Genomic DNA, 11,901 nt, shown 5'->3' with positions numbered 1-11,901 from the left:
AGGGGTTAACCTTGGATTTTTTTCCGAAAATCTTTAAAAAATTGATTTGTGAGTTTTGTACCTAAATGCATAGGCCTGTTCACTATGAACTCATATCTGTAAACCAAAACTTTTTTCGAGACTTTAAAGCGAAGAAATCTCCTTCCGAAAATTGAAAAAAAACCAACTTGGATTGCAAATAACTCAGCTATCAGGCCTCCGAGAAACTTTTGATTTTCAGGTATTTGTAGAGCTTAAATAGCCCTTTCATTTACTTCTCACTCAATGGATTTGGAGGAAATTTTTTTAAAATGCATTTTTTCGGAAAGGGGTTAACCTTGGATTTTTTCCGAAAATCTTAAAAAAATTGATTGGTGATTTTTGTACCTAAATGCATAGACCTGTTCACTATGAACTTATATCTGTATACCAAAACTTTTTTCGAGACTTTAAAGCGAAGAAATCTCCTTCCGAAAATTGAAAAAAAAAACCAACTTGGATTGCAAATAACTCAGCAATCAGGCCTCCGAGAAACTTTTGGTTTTCAGGTTTTTGTAGAGCATAAAAAGCCCTTTCATTTGATGGATTTGGAGGAAATTTTTTTAAAATGCATTTTTTCGGAAAGGGGTTAACCTTGGATTTTTTCCGAAAATCTTAAAAAATTGATTTTTGATTTTTGTACCTAAATGCATAGGCCTGTTCACTATGAGCTCATATCTGTAAACCAAAACTTTTTTCGAGACCTTAAAGCGAAGAAATCTCCTTCCGAAAATTGAAAAAAAAACGAACTTGGATTGCAAATAACTCAGCTATCAGGCCTCCGAGAAACTTTTTTTTCAGGTATTTGTAGAGCTTAAATAGCCCTTTCATTTGATGTCTCACTCAATGGATTTGGAGGATATTTTTTTAAAATGCCATTTTTCAGAAAGGGGTTAACCTTGGATTTTTTCCGAAAATCTTAAAAAAATTGATTTGTGATTTTTGTACCTAAATGCATAGGCCTGTTCACTATGAGCTCATATCTGTAAACCAAAACTTTTTTCGAGACCTTAAAGCGAAGAAATCTCCTTCCGAAAATTGAAAAAAAAACGAACTTGGATTGCAAATAACTCAGGTATCAGGCCTCCGAGAAACTTTTTTTTCAGGTATTTGTAGAGCTTAAATAGCCCTTTCATTTGATGTCTCACTCAATGGATTTTGAGGATATTTTTTTAAAATGCCATTTTTCAGAAAGGGGTTAACCTTGGATTTTTTTCGAAAATCTTAAAAAAATTGATTTGTGATTTTTGTACCAAAATGCATAGGCCTGTTCACTATGAGCTCATATCTGTAAACCAAAACTTTTTTCGAGACTTTAAAGCGAAGAAATCTCCTTCCGAAAATTGAAAAAAAAAAAAACGAACTTGGATTGCAAATAACTTAGCTATCAGGCCTCCGAGAAACTTTTTTTTCAGGTATTTGTAGAGCTTAAATTGCCCTTTCATTTGATGTCTCACTCAATGGATTTGGAGGATAATCTTTTAAAATGCCATTTTTCAGAAAGGGGTTAACCTTGGATTTTTTCCGAAAATCTTAAAAAAATTGATTTGTGATTTTTGTACCTAAATGCATAGGCCTGTTCACTATGAGCTCATATCTGTAAACCAAAACTTTTTTCGAGACCTTAAAGCGAAGAAATCTCCTTCCGAAAATTGAAAAAAAAAAACGAACTTAGATTGCAAATAACTCAGCTATCAGGCCTCCGAGAAACTTTTTTTTCAGGTATTTGTAGAGCTTAAATAGCCCTTTCATTTGATGTCTCACTCAATGGATTTGGAGGATATTCTTTTAAAATGCCATTTTTCAGAAAGGGGTTAACCTTGGATTTTTTCCGAAAATCTTAAAAAAATTGATTTGTGACTTTTGTACCTAAATGCATAGGCCTGTTCACTATGAACTCATATCTGTAAACCAAAACTTTTTTCGAGACTTTAAAGCGAAGAAATCTCCTTCCGAAAATTGAAAAAAAAACAACTTGGATTGCAAATAACTCAGCAATCAGGCCTCCGAGAAACTTTTGATTTTCAGGTATTTGTAGATCTTAAATAGCCCTTTCATTTGATGTCTCACTCAATGGATTTGGAGGATATTTTTTTAAAATGCCATTTTTCAGAAAGGGGTTAACCTTGGATTTTTTCCGAAAATCTTAAAAAAATTGATGTGTGATTTTTGTACCTAAATGCATAGACCTGTTCACTATGAACTCATATCTGTAAACCAAAACATTTTTTTGAGACTTTTAAGCGAAGAAATCTCCTTCCGAAAATTGAAAAAAAAAACCAACTTGGATTGCAAATAACTCAGCTATCAGGCCTCCGAGAAACTTTTGATTTTCAGGTATTTGTAGATCTTAAATATCCCTTTCATTTGATGTCTCACTCAATGGATTTGGAGGATATTTTTTTAAAATGCCATTTTTCGGAAAGGGGTTAACCTTGGATTTTTTCCGAAAATCTTAAAAAAATTGATTTGTGACTTTTGTACCTAAATGCATAGGCCTGTTCACTATGAACTCATATCTGTAAACCAAAACTTTTTTCGAGACTTTAAAGCGAAGAAATCTCCTTCCGAAAATTGAAAAAAAAAACAACTTGGATTGCAAATAACTCAGCAATCAGGCCTCCGAGAAACTTTTGATTTTCAGGTATTTGTAGATCTTAAATAGCCCTTTCATTTGATGTCTCACTCAATGGATTTGGAGGATATTTTTTTAAAATGCCATTTTTCGGAAAGGGGTTAACCTTGGATTTTTTCCGAAAATCTTAAAAAAAATTGATTTGTGATTTTTGTACCTAAATGCATAGGCCTGTTCACTATGAACTCATATCTGTAAACCAAAACTTTTTTGAGGCTTTAAAGCGAAGAAATCTCCTTCCGAAAATTGAAAAAAAAAAAACGAACTTGGATTGCAAATAACTCAGCTATCAGGCCTCCGAGAAACTTTTGATTTTCAGGTATTTGTAGAGCTTAAATAGCCCTTTCATTTGATGTCTCACTCAATGGATTTGGAGGAAATTTTTTCAAAATGCATTTTTTCGGAAAGGGGTTAACCTTGGATTTTTTCCGAAAATCTTAAGAAAATTTATTTGTGATTTTTGTTCCTAAATGCATAGGCCTGTTCACTATGAACTTGTATCTGTAAACCAAAACTTTTTTCGAGACTTTAAAGCGAAGAAATCTCCTTCCGAAAATTGAAAAAAAAGAACTTGGATTGCAAATAACTCAGCTATCAGGCCTCCGAGAAACTTTTGATTTTCAGGTATTTGTAGAGTTTAAATAGCCCTTTCATTTGATGTCTCACTCAATGGATTTGGAGGAAATTTTTTCAAAATGCATTTTTTCGGAAAGGGGTTAACCTTGGATTTTTTCCGAAAATCTTAAAAAAATTGATTTGTGATTTTTGTACCTAAATGCATAGACCTGTTCACTATGAACTCATATCTGTAAACCAAAACATTTTTTTGAGACTTTTAAGCGAAGAAATCTCCTTCCGAAAATTGAAAAAAAACCAACTTGGATTGCAAATAACTCAGCTATCAGGCCTCCGAGAAACTTTTGATTTTCAGGTATTTGTAGAGCTTAAATAGCCCTTTCATTTGATGTCTCACTCAATGGATTTGGAGGAAATTTTTTCAAAATGCATTTTTTCAGAAAGGGAACCTTGGATTTTTTTCCGAAAATCTTTAAAAAATTGATTTGTGAGTTTTGTACCTAAATGCATAGGCCTGTTCACTATGAACTCATATCTGTAAACCAAAACTTTTTTCGAGACTTTAAAGCGAAGAAATCTCCTTCCGAAAATTGAAAAAAAACCAACTTGGATTGCAAATAACTCAGCTATCAGGCCTCCGAGAAACTTTTGATTTTCAGGTATTTGTAGAGCTTAAATAGCCCTTTCATTTACTTCTCACTCAATGGATTTGGAGGAAATTTTTTTAAAATGCATTTTTTCGGAAAGGGGTTAACCTTGGATTTTTTCCGAAAATCTTAAAAAAATTGATTGGTGATTTTTGTACCTAAATGCATAGACCTGTTCACTATGAACTTATATCTGTATACCAAAACTTTTTTCGAGACTTTAAAGCGAAGAAATCTCCTTCCGAAAATTGAAAAAAAAAACCAACATAGATTGCAAATAACTCAGCAATCAGGCCTCCGATAAACTTTTTATTTTCAGTTATTGATAGAGCTTAAATTGCCCTTTTATTTGATGTCTCACTCAATGGATTTGGAGGAAATTTTTTCAAAATGCATTTTTTCAGAAAGGGGTTAACTTTGGATTTTTTCCGAAAATCTTAAAAAAATTGATTTGTGATTTTTGTTCCTAAATGCATAGACCTGTTCACTATGAACTTATATCTGTATACCAAAACTTTTTTCGAGACTTTAAAGCGAAGAAATCTCCTTCCGAAAATTGAAAAAAAAAACCAACTTGGATTGCAAATAACTCAGCAATCAGGCCTCCGAGAAACTTTTGGTTTTCAGGTTTTTGTAGAGCATAAAAAGCCCTTTCATTTGATGGATTTGGAGGAAATTTTTTTAAAATGCATTTTTTCGGAAAGGGGTTAACCTTGGATTTTTTCCGAAAATCTTAAAAAATTGATTTTTGATTTTTGTACCTAAATGCATAGGCCTGTTCACTATGAGCTCATATCTGTAAACCAAAACTTTTTTCGAGACCTTAAAGCGAAGAAATCTCCTTCCGAAAATTGAAAAAAAAACGAACTTGGATTGCAAATAACTCAGCTATCAGGCCTCCGAGAAACTTTTTTTTCAGGTATTTGTAGAGCTTAAATAGCCCTTTCATTTGATGTCTCACTCAATGGATTTGGAGGATATTCTTTTAAAATGCCATTTTTCAGAAAGGGGTTAACCTTGGATTTTTTCCGAAAATCTTAAAAAAATTGATTTGTGATTTTTGTACCAAAATGCATAGGCCTGTTCACTATGAACTCATATCTGTAAACCAAAACTTTTTTCGAGACTTTAAAGCGAAGAAATCTCCTTCCGAAAATTTAAAAAAAAAACAACTTGGATTGCAAATAACTCAGCAATCAGGCCTCCGAGAAACTTTTGATTTTCAGTTATTGATAGAGCTTAAATAGCCCTCTCATTTGATGTCTCACTCAATGGATTTGGAGGATATTTTCTTAAAATGCCATTTTTCGGAAAGGGGTTAACCTTGGATTTTTTCCGAAAATCTTAAAAAAATTGATTTGTGATTTTTGTACCTAAATGCATAGGCCTGTTCACTATGAACTCATATCTGTAAACCAAAACTTTTTTCGAGACTTTAAAGCGAAGAAATCTCCTTCCGAAAATTGAAAAAAAAAACGAACTTGGATTGCAAATAACTCAGCTATCAGGCCTCCGAGAAACTTTTTTTTCAGGTATTTGTAGAGCTTAAATAGCCCTTTCATTTGATGTCTCACTCAATGGATTTGGAGGAAATTTTTTTTAAATGCATTTTTTCGGAAAGGGGTTAACCATGGATTTTTTCCGAAAATCTTAAAAAAATTGATTTGTGATATTTGTACCTAAATGCATAGGCCTGTTCACTATGAACTCATATCTGCAAACCAAAACTTTTTTCGAGACTTTAAAGCGAAGAAATCTCCTTCCGAAAATTGAAAAAAAACCAACTTGGATTGCAAATAACTCAGCTATCAGGCCTCCGAGAAACTTTTGATTTTCAGTTATTGATAGAGCTTAAATTGCCCTTTTATTTGATGTCTCACTCAATGGATTTGGAGGAAATTTTTTTTAAATGCATTTTTTCGGAAAGGGGTTAACCTTGGATTTTTTCCGAAAATCTTAAAAAAATTGATGTGTGATTTTTGTACCTAAATGCATAGACCTGTTCACTATGAACTCATATCTGTAAACCAAAACATTTTTTTGAGACTTTTAAGCGAAGAAATCTCCTTCCGAAAATTGAAAAAAAACCAACTTGGATTGCAAATAACTCAGCTATCAGGCCTCCGAGAAACTTTTGATTTTCAGGTATTTGTAGAGCTTAAATAGCCCTTTCATTTGATGTCTCACTCAATGGATTTGGAGGAAATTTTTTCAAAATGCATTTTTTCAGAAAGGGAACCTTGGATTTTTTCCGAAAGTCTTAAAAAAATTGATTTGTGATTTTTGTACCTAAATGCATAGGCCTGTTCACTATGAACTCATATCTGTAAACCAAAACTTTTTTGGAGATTTTAAAGCGAAGAAATCTCCTTCCGAAAATTGAAAAAAAAGAACTTGGATTGCAAATAACTCAGCTATCAGGCCTCCGAGAAACTTTTGATTTTCAGTTATTGGTAGAGCTTAAATAGTCCTTTCATTTGATGTCTCACTCAATGGATTTGGAGGAAATTTTTTCAAAATGCATTTTTTCAGAAAGGGAACCTTGGATTTTTTCCGAAAGTCTTAAAAAAATTGATTTGTGATTTTTGTACCTAAATGCATAGGCCTGTTCACTATGAACTCATATCTGTTAACCAAAACTTTTTTTTGAGACTTTAAAGCGAAGAAATCTCCTTCCGAAAATTGAAAAAAAAAACGAACTTGGATTGCAAATAACTCAGCAATCAGGCCTCCGAGAAACTTTTGATTTTCAGGTATTTGTAGAGCTTAAATAGCCCTTTCATTTGATGTCTCACTGAATGGATTTGGAGGAAATTTTTTCAAAATGCATTTTTTCGGAAAGGAGTTAACCTTGGATTTTTTCCGAAAGTCTTAAAAAAATTGATTTGTGATTTTTGTACCTAAATGCATAGGCCTGTTCACTATGAACTCATATCTGTTAACCAAAACTTTTTTTTGAGACTTTAAAGCGAAGAAATCTCCTTCCGAAAATTGAAAAAAAAAAAACGAACTTGGATTGCAAATAACTCAGCAATCAGGCCTCCGAGAAACTTTTGATTTTCAGGTATTTGTAGAGCTTAAATAGCCCTTTCATTTGATGTCTCACTCAATGGATTTGGAGGAATTTTTTTCAAAATGCATTTTTTCGGAAAGGAGTTAACCTTGGATTTTTTCCGAAAGTCTTAAAAAAATTGATTTGTGATATTTGTACCTAAATGCATAGGCCTGTTCACTATGAACTCATATCTGCAAACCAAAACTTTTTTCGAGACTTTAAAGCGAAGAAATCTCCTTCCGAAAATTGAAAAAAAAAGAACTTGGATTGCAAATAACTCAGCTATCAGGCCTCCGAGAAACTTTTGATTTTCAGGTATTTGTAGAGCTTAAATAGCCCTTTCATTTGATGTCTCACTGAATGGATTTGGAGGAAATTTTTTCAAAATGCATTTTTTCGGAAAGGAGTTAACCTTGGATTTTTTCCGAAAGTCTTAAAAAAATTGATTTGTGATTTTTGTACCTAAATGCATAGGCCTGTTCACTATGAACTCATATCTGTTAACCAAAACTTTTTTTTGAGACTTTAAAGCGAAGAAATCTCCTTCCGAAAATTGAAAAAAAAAAACGAACTTGGATTGCAAATAACTCAGCAATCAGGCCTCCGAGAAACTTTTGATTTTCAGGTATTTGTAGAGCTTAAATAGCCCTTTCATTTGATGTCTCACTCAATGGATTTGGAGGAAATTTTTTCAAAATGCATTTTTTCAGAAAGGGAACCTTGGATTTTTTTCCGAAAATCTTTAAAAAATTGATTTGTGAGTTTTGTACCTAAATGCATAGGCCTGTTCACTATGAACTCATATCTGTAAACCAAAACTTTTTTCGAGACTTTAAAGCGAAGAAATCTCCTTCCGAAAATTGAAAAAAAACCAACTTGGATTGCAAATAACTCAGCTATCAGGCCTCCGAGAAACTTTTGATTTTCAGGTATTTGTAGAGCTTAAATAGCCCTTTCATTTACTTCTCACTCAATGGATTTGGAGGAAATTTTTTTAAAATGCATTTTTTCGGAAAGGGGTTAACCTTGGATTTTTTCCGAAAATCTTAAAAAAATTGATTTGTGATTTTTGTACCTAAATGCATAGGCCTGTTCACTATGAACTCATATCTGCAAACCAAAACTTTTTTCGAAACTTTAAAGCGAAGAAATCTCCTTCCGAAAATTGAAAAAAAAAACGAACTTAGATTGCAAATAACTCAGCTATCAGGCCTCCGAGAAACTTTTGATTTTCAGGTATTTGTAGAGCTTAAATAGCCCTTTTATTTGATGTCTCACTAAATGGATTTGGAGGAAATTTTTTCAAAATGCATTTTTTCAGAAAGGGGTTAACCTTGGATTTTTTCCGAAAATCTTAAAAAAATTGATTTGTGATATTTGTACCTAAATGCATAGGCCTGTTCACTATGAACTCATATCTGCAAACCAAAACTTTTTTCGAAACTTTAAAGCGAAGAAATCTCCTTCCGAAAATTAAAAAAAAAAAACGAACTTAGATTGCAAATAACTCAGCTATCAGGCCTCCGAGAAACTTTTGATTTTCAGGTATTTGTAGAGCTTAAATAGCCCTTTGATTTGATGTCTCACTGAATGGATTTGGAGGAAATTTTTTTTTCAAAATGCATTTTTTCGGAAAGGGGTTAACCTTGGATTTTTTCCGAAAATCTTAAAAAAATTGATTTGTGATATTTGTACCTAAATGCATAGGCCTGTTCACTATGAACTCATATCTGCAAACCAAAACTTTTTTCGAGACTTTAAAGCGAAGAAATCTCCTTCCGAAAATTGAAAAAAAAAAACGAACTTAGATTGCAAATAACTCAGCTATCAGGCCTCCGATAAACTTTTTATTTTCAGTTATTGATAGAGCTTAAATTGCCCTTTTATTTGATGTCTCACTCAATGGATTTGGAGGAAATTTTTTCAAAATGCATTTTTTCAGAAAGGGGTTAACCTTGGATTTTTTCCGAAAATCTTAAAAAAATTGATGTGTGATTTTTGTACCTAAATGCATAGACCTGTTCACTATGAACTCATATCTGTAAACCAAAACATTTTTTTGAGACTTTTAAGCGAAGAAATCTAATTCCGAAAATTGAAAAAAAAACAACTTGGATTGCAAATAACTCAGCAATCAGGCCTCCGAGAAACTTTTGATTTTCAGGTATTTGTAGAGCTTAAATAGCCCTTTCATTTGATGTCTCACTCAATGGATTTGGAGGAAATTTTTTCAAATGCATTTTTTCGGAAAGGGGTTAACCTTGGATTTTTTCCGAAAATCTTAAAAAAATTGATTTGTGATATTTGTACCTAAATGCATAGGCCTGTTCACTATGAACTCATATCTGCAAACCAAAACTTTTTTCGAGACTTTAAAGCGAAGAAATCTCCTTCCGAAAATTGAAAAAAAAAAAACGAACTTAGATTGCAAATAACTCAGCTATCAGGCCTCCGATAAACTTTTTATTTTCAGTTATTGATAGAGCTTTGTACCTAAATGCATAGACCTGTTCACTATGAACTCATATCTGTAAACCAAAACATTTTTTTGAGACTTTTAAGCGAAGAAATCTCCTTCCGAAAATTGAAAAAAAACCAACTTGGATTGCAAATAACTCAGCTATCAGGCCTCCGAGAAACTTTTGATTTTCAGGTATTTGTAGATCTTAAATAGCCCTTTCATTTGATGTCTCACTCAATGGATTTGGAGGATATTTTTTTAAAATGCCATTTTTCGGAAAGGGGTTAACCTTGAATTTTTTCCGAAAATCTTAAAAAAATTGATGTGTGATTTTTGTACCTAAATGCATAGGCCTGTTCACTATGAACTCATATCTGCAAACCAAAACTTTTTTCGAGACTTTAAAGCGAAGAAATCTCCTTCCGAAAATTGAAAAAAAAAACGAACTTAGATTGCAAATAACTCAGCTATCAGGCCTCCGATAAACTTTTTATTTTCAGTTATTGATAGAGCTTAAATTGCCCTTTTATTTGATGTCTCACTCAATGGATTTGGAGGAAATTTTTTCAAAATGCATTTTTTCAGAAAGGGGTTAACCTTGGATTTTTTCCGAAAATCTTAAAAAAATTGATGTGTGATTTTTGTACCTAAATGCATAGACCTGTTCACTATGAACTCATATCTGTAAACCAAAACATTTTTTTGAGACTTTTAAGCGAAGAAATCTAATTCCGAAAATTGAAAAAAAACCAACTTGGATTGCAAATAACTCAGCAATCAGGCCTCCGAGAAACTTTTGATTTTCAGGTATTTGTAGAGCTTAAATAGCCCTTTCATTTGATGTCTCACTCAATGGATTTGGAGGAAATTTTTTCAAATGCATTTTTTCGGAAAGGGGTTAACCTTGGATTTTTTCCGAAAATCTTAAAAAAATTGATTTGTGATATTTGTACCTAAATGCATAGGCCTGTTCACTATGAACTCATATCTGCAAACCAAAACTTTTTTCGAGACTTTAAAGCGAAGAAATCTCCTTCCGAAAATTGAAAAAAAAAAACGAACTTAGATTGCAAATAACTCAGCTATCAGGCCTCCGATAAACTTTTTATTTTCAGTTATTGATAGAGCTTTGTACCTAAATGCATAGACCTGTTCACTATGAACTCATATCTGTAAACCAAAACATTTTTTTGAGACTTTTAAGCGAAGAAATCTCCTTCCGAAAATTGAAAAAAAAACCAACTTGGATTGCAAATAACTCAGCTATCAGGCCTCCGAGAAACTTTTGATTTTCAGGTATTTGTAGATCTTAAATAGCCCTTTCATTTGATGTCTCACTCAATGGATTTGGAGGATATTTTTTTAAAATGCCATTTTTCGGAAAGGGGTTAACCTTGAATTTTTTCCGAAAATCTTAAAAAAATTGATGTGTGATTTTTGTACCTAAATGCATAGGCCTGTTCACTATGAACTCATATCTGCAAACCAAAACTTTTTTCGAGACTTTAAAGCGAAGAAATCTCCTTCCGAAAATTGAAAAAAAAAACGAACTTAGATTGCAAATAACTCAGCTATCAGGCCTCCGATAAACTTTTTATTTTCAGTTATTGATAGAGCTTAAATTGCCCTTTTATTTGATGTCTCACTCAATGGATTTGGAGGAAATTTTTTCAAAATGCATTTTTTCAGAAAGGGGTTAACCTTGGATTTTTTGCGAAAATCTTAAAAAAATTGATGTGTGATTTTTGTACCTAAATGCATAGACCTGTTCACTATGAACTCATATCTGTAAACCAAAACATTTTTTTGAGACTTTTAAGCGAAGAAATCTAATTCCGAAAATTGAAAAAAAACCAACTTGGATTGCAAATAACTCAGCAATCAGGCCTCCGAGAAACTTTTGATTTTCAGGTATTTGTAGAGCTTAAATAGCCCTTTCATTTGATGTCTCACTCAATGGATTTGGAGGAAATTTTTTCAAATGCATTTTTTCGGAAAGGGGTTAACCTTGGATTTTTTCCGAAAATCTTAAAAAAATTGATTTGTGATATTTGTACCTAAATGCATAGGCCTGTTCACTATGAACTCATATCTGCAAACCAAAACTTTTTTCGAGACTTTAAAGCGAAGAAATCTCCTTCCGAAAATTGAAAAAAAAAAACGAACTTAGATTGCAAATAACTCAGCTATCAGGCCTCCGATAAACTTTTTATTTTCAGTTATTGATAGAGCTTTGTACCTAAATGCATAGACCTGTTCACTATGAACTCATATCTGTAAACCAAAACATTTTTTTGAGACTTTTAAGCGAAGAAATCTCCTTCCGAAAATTGAAAAAAAAACCAACTTGGATTGCAAATAACTCAGCTATCAGGCCTCCGAGAAACTTTTGATTTTCAGGTATTTGTAGATCTTAAATAGCCCTTTCATTTGATGTCTCACTCAATGGATTTGGAGGATATTTTTTTAAAATGCCATTTTTCGGAAAGGGGTTAACCTTGAATTTTTT

This window comes from Episyrphus balteatus, chromosome 1, assembly GCF_945859705.1.
Source record: "Episyrphus balteatus chromosome 1, idEpiBalt1.1, whole genome shotgun sequence".
NCBI classification, from domain to species: domain Eukaryota; kingdom Metazoa; phylum Arthropoda; class Insecta; order Diptera; family Syrphidae; genus Episyrphus; species Episyrphus balteatus.
The sequence above is the reverse complement of the archived record's forward strand: the minus strand, read 5'-3'. Positions refer to the sequence as shown.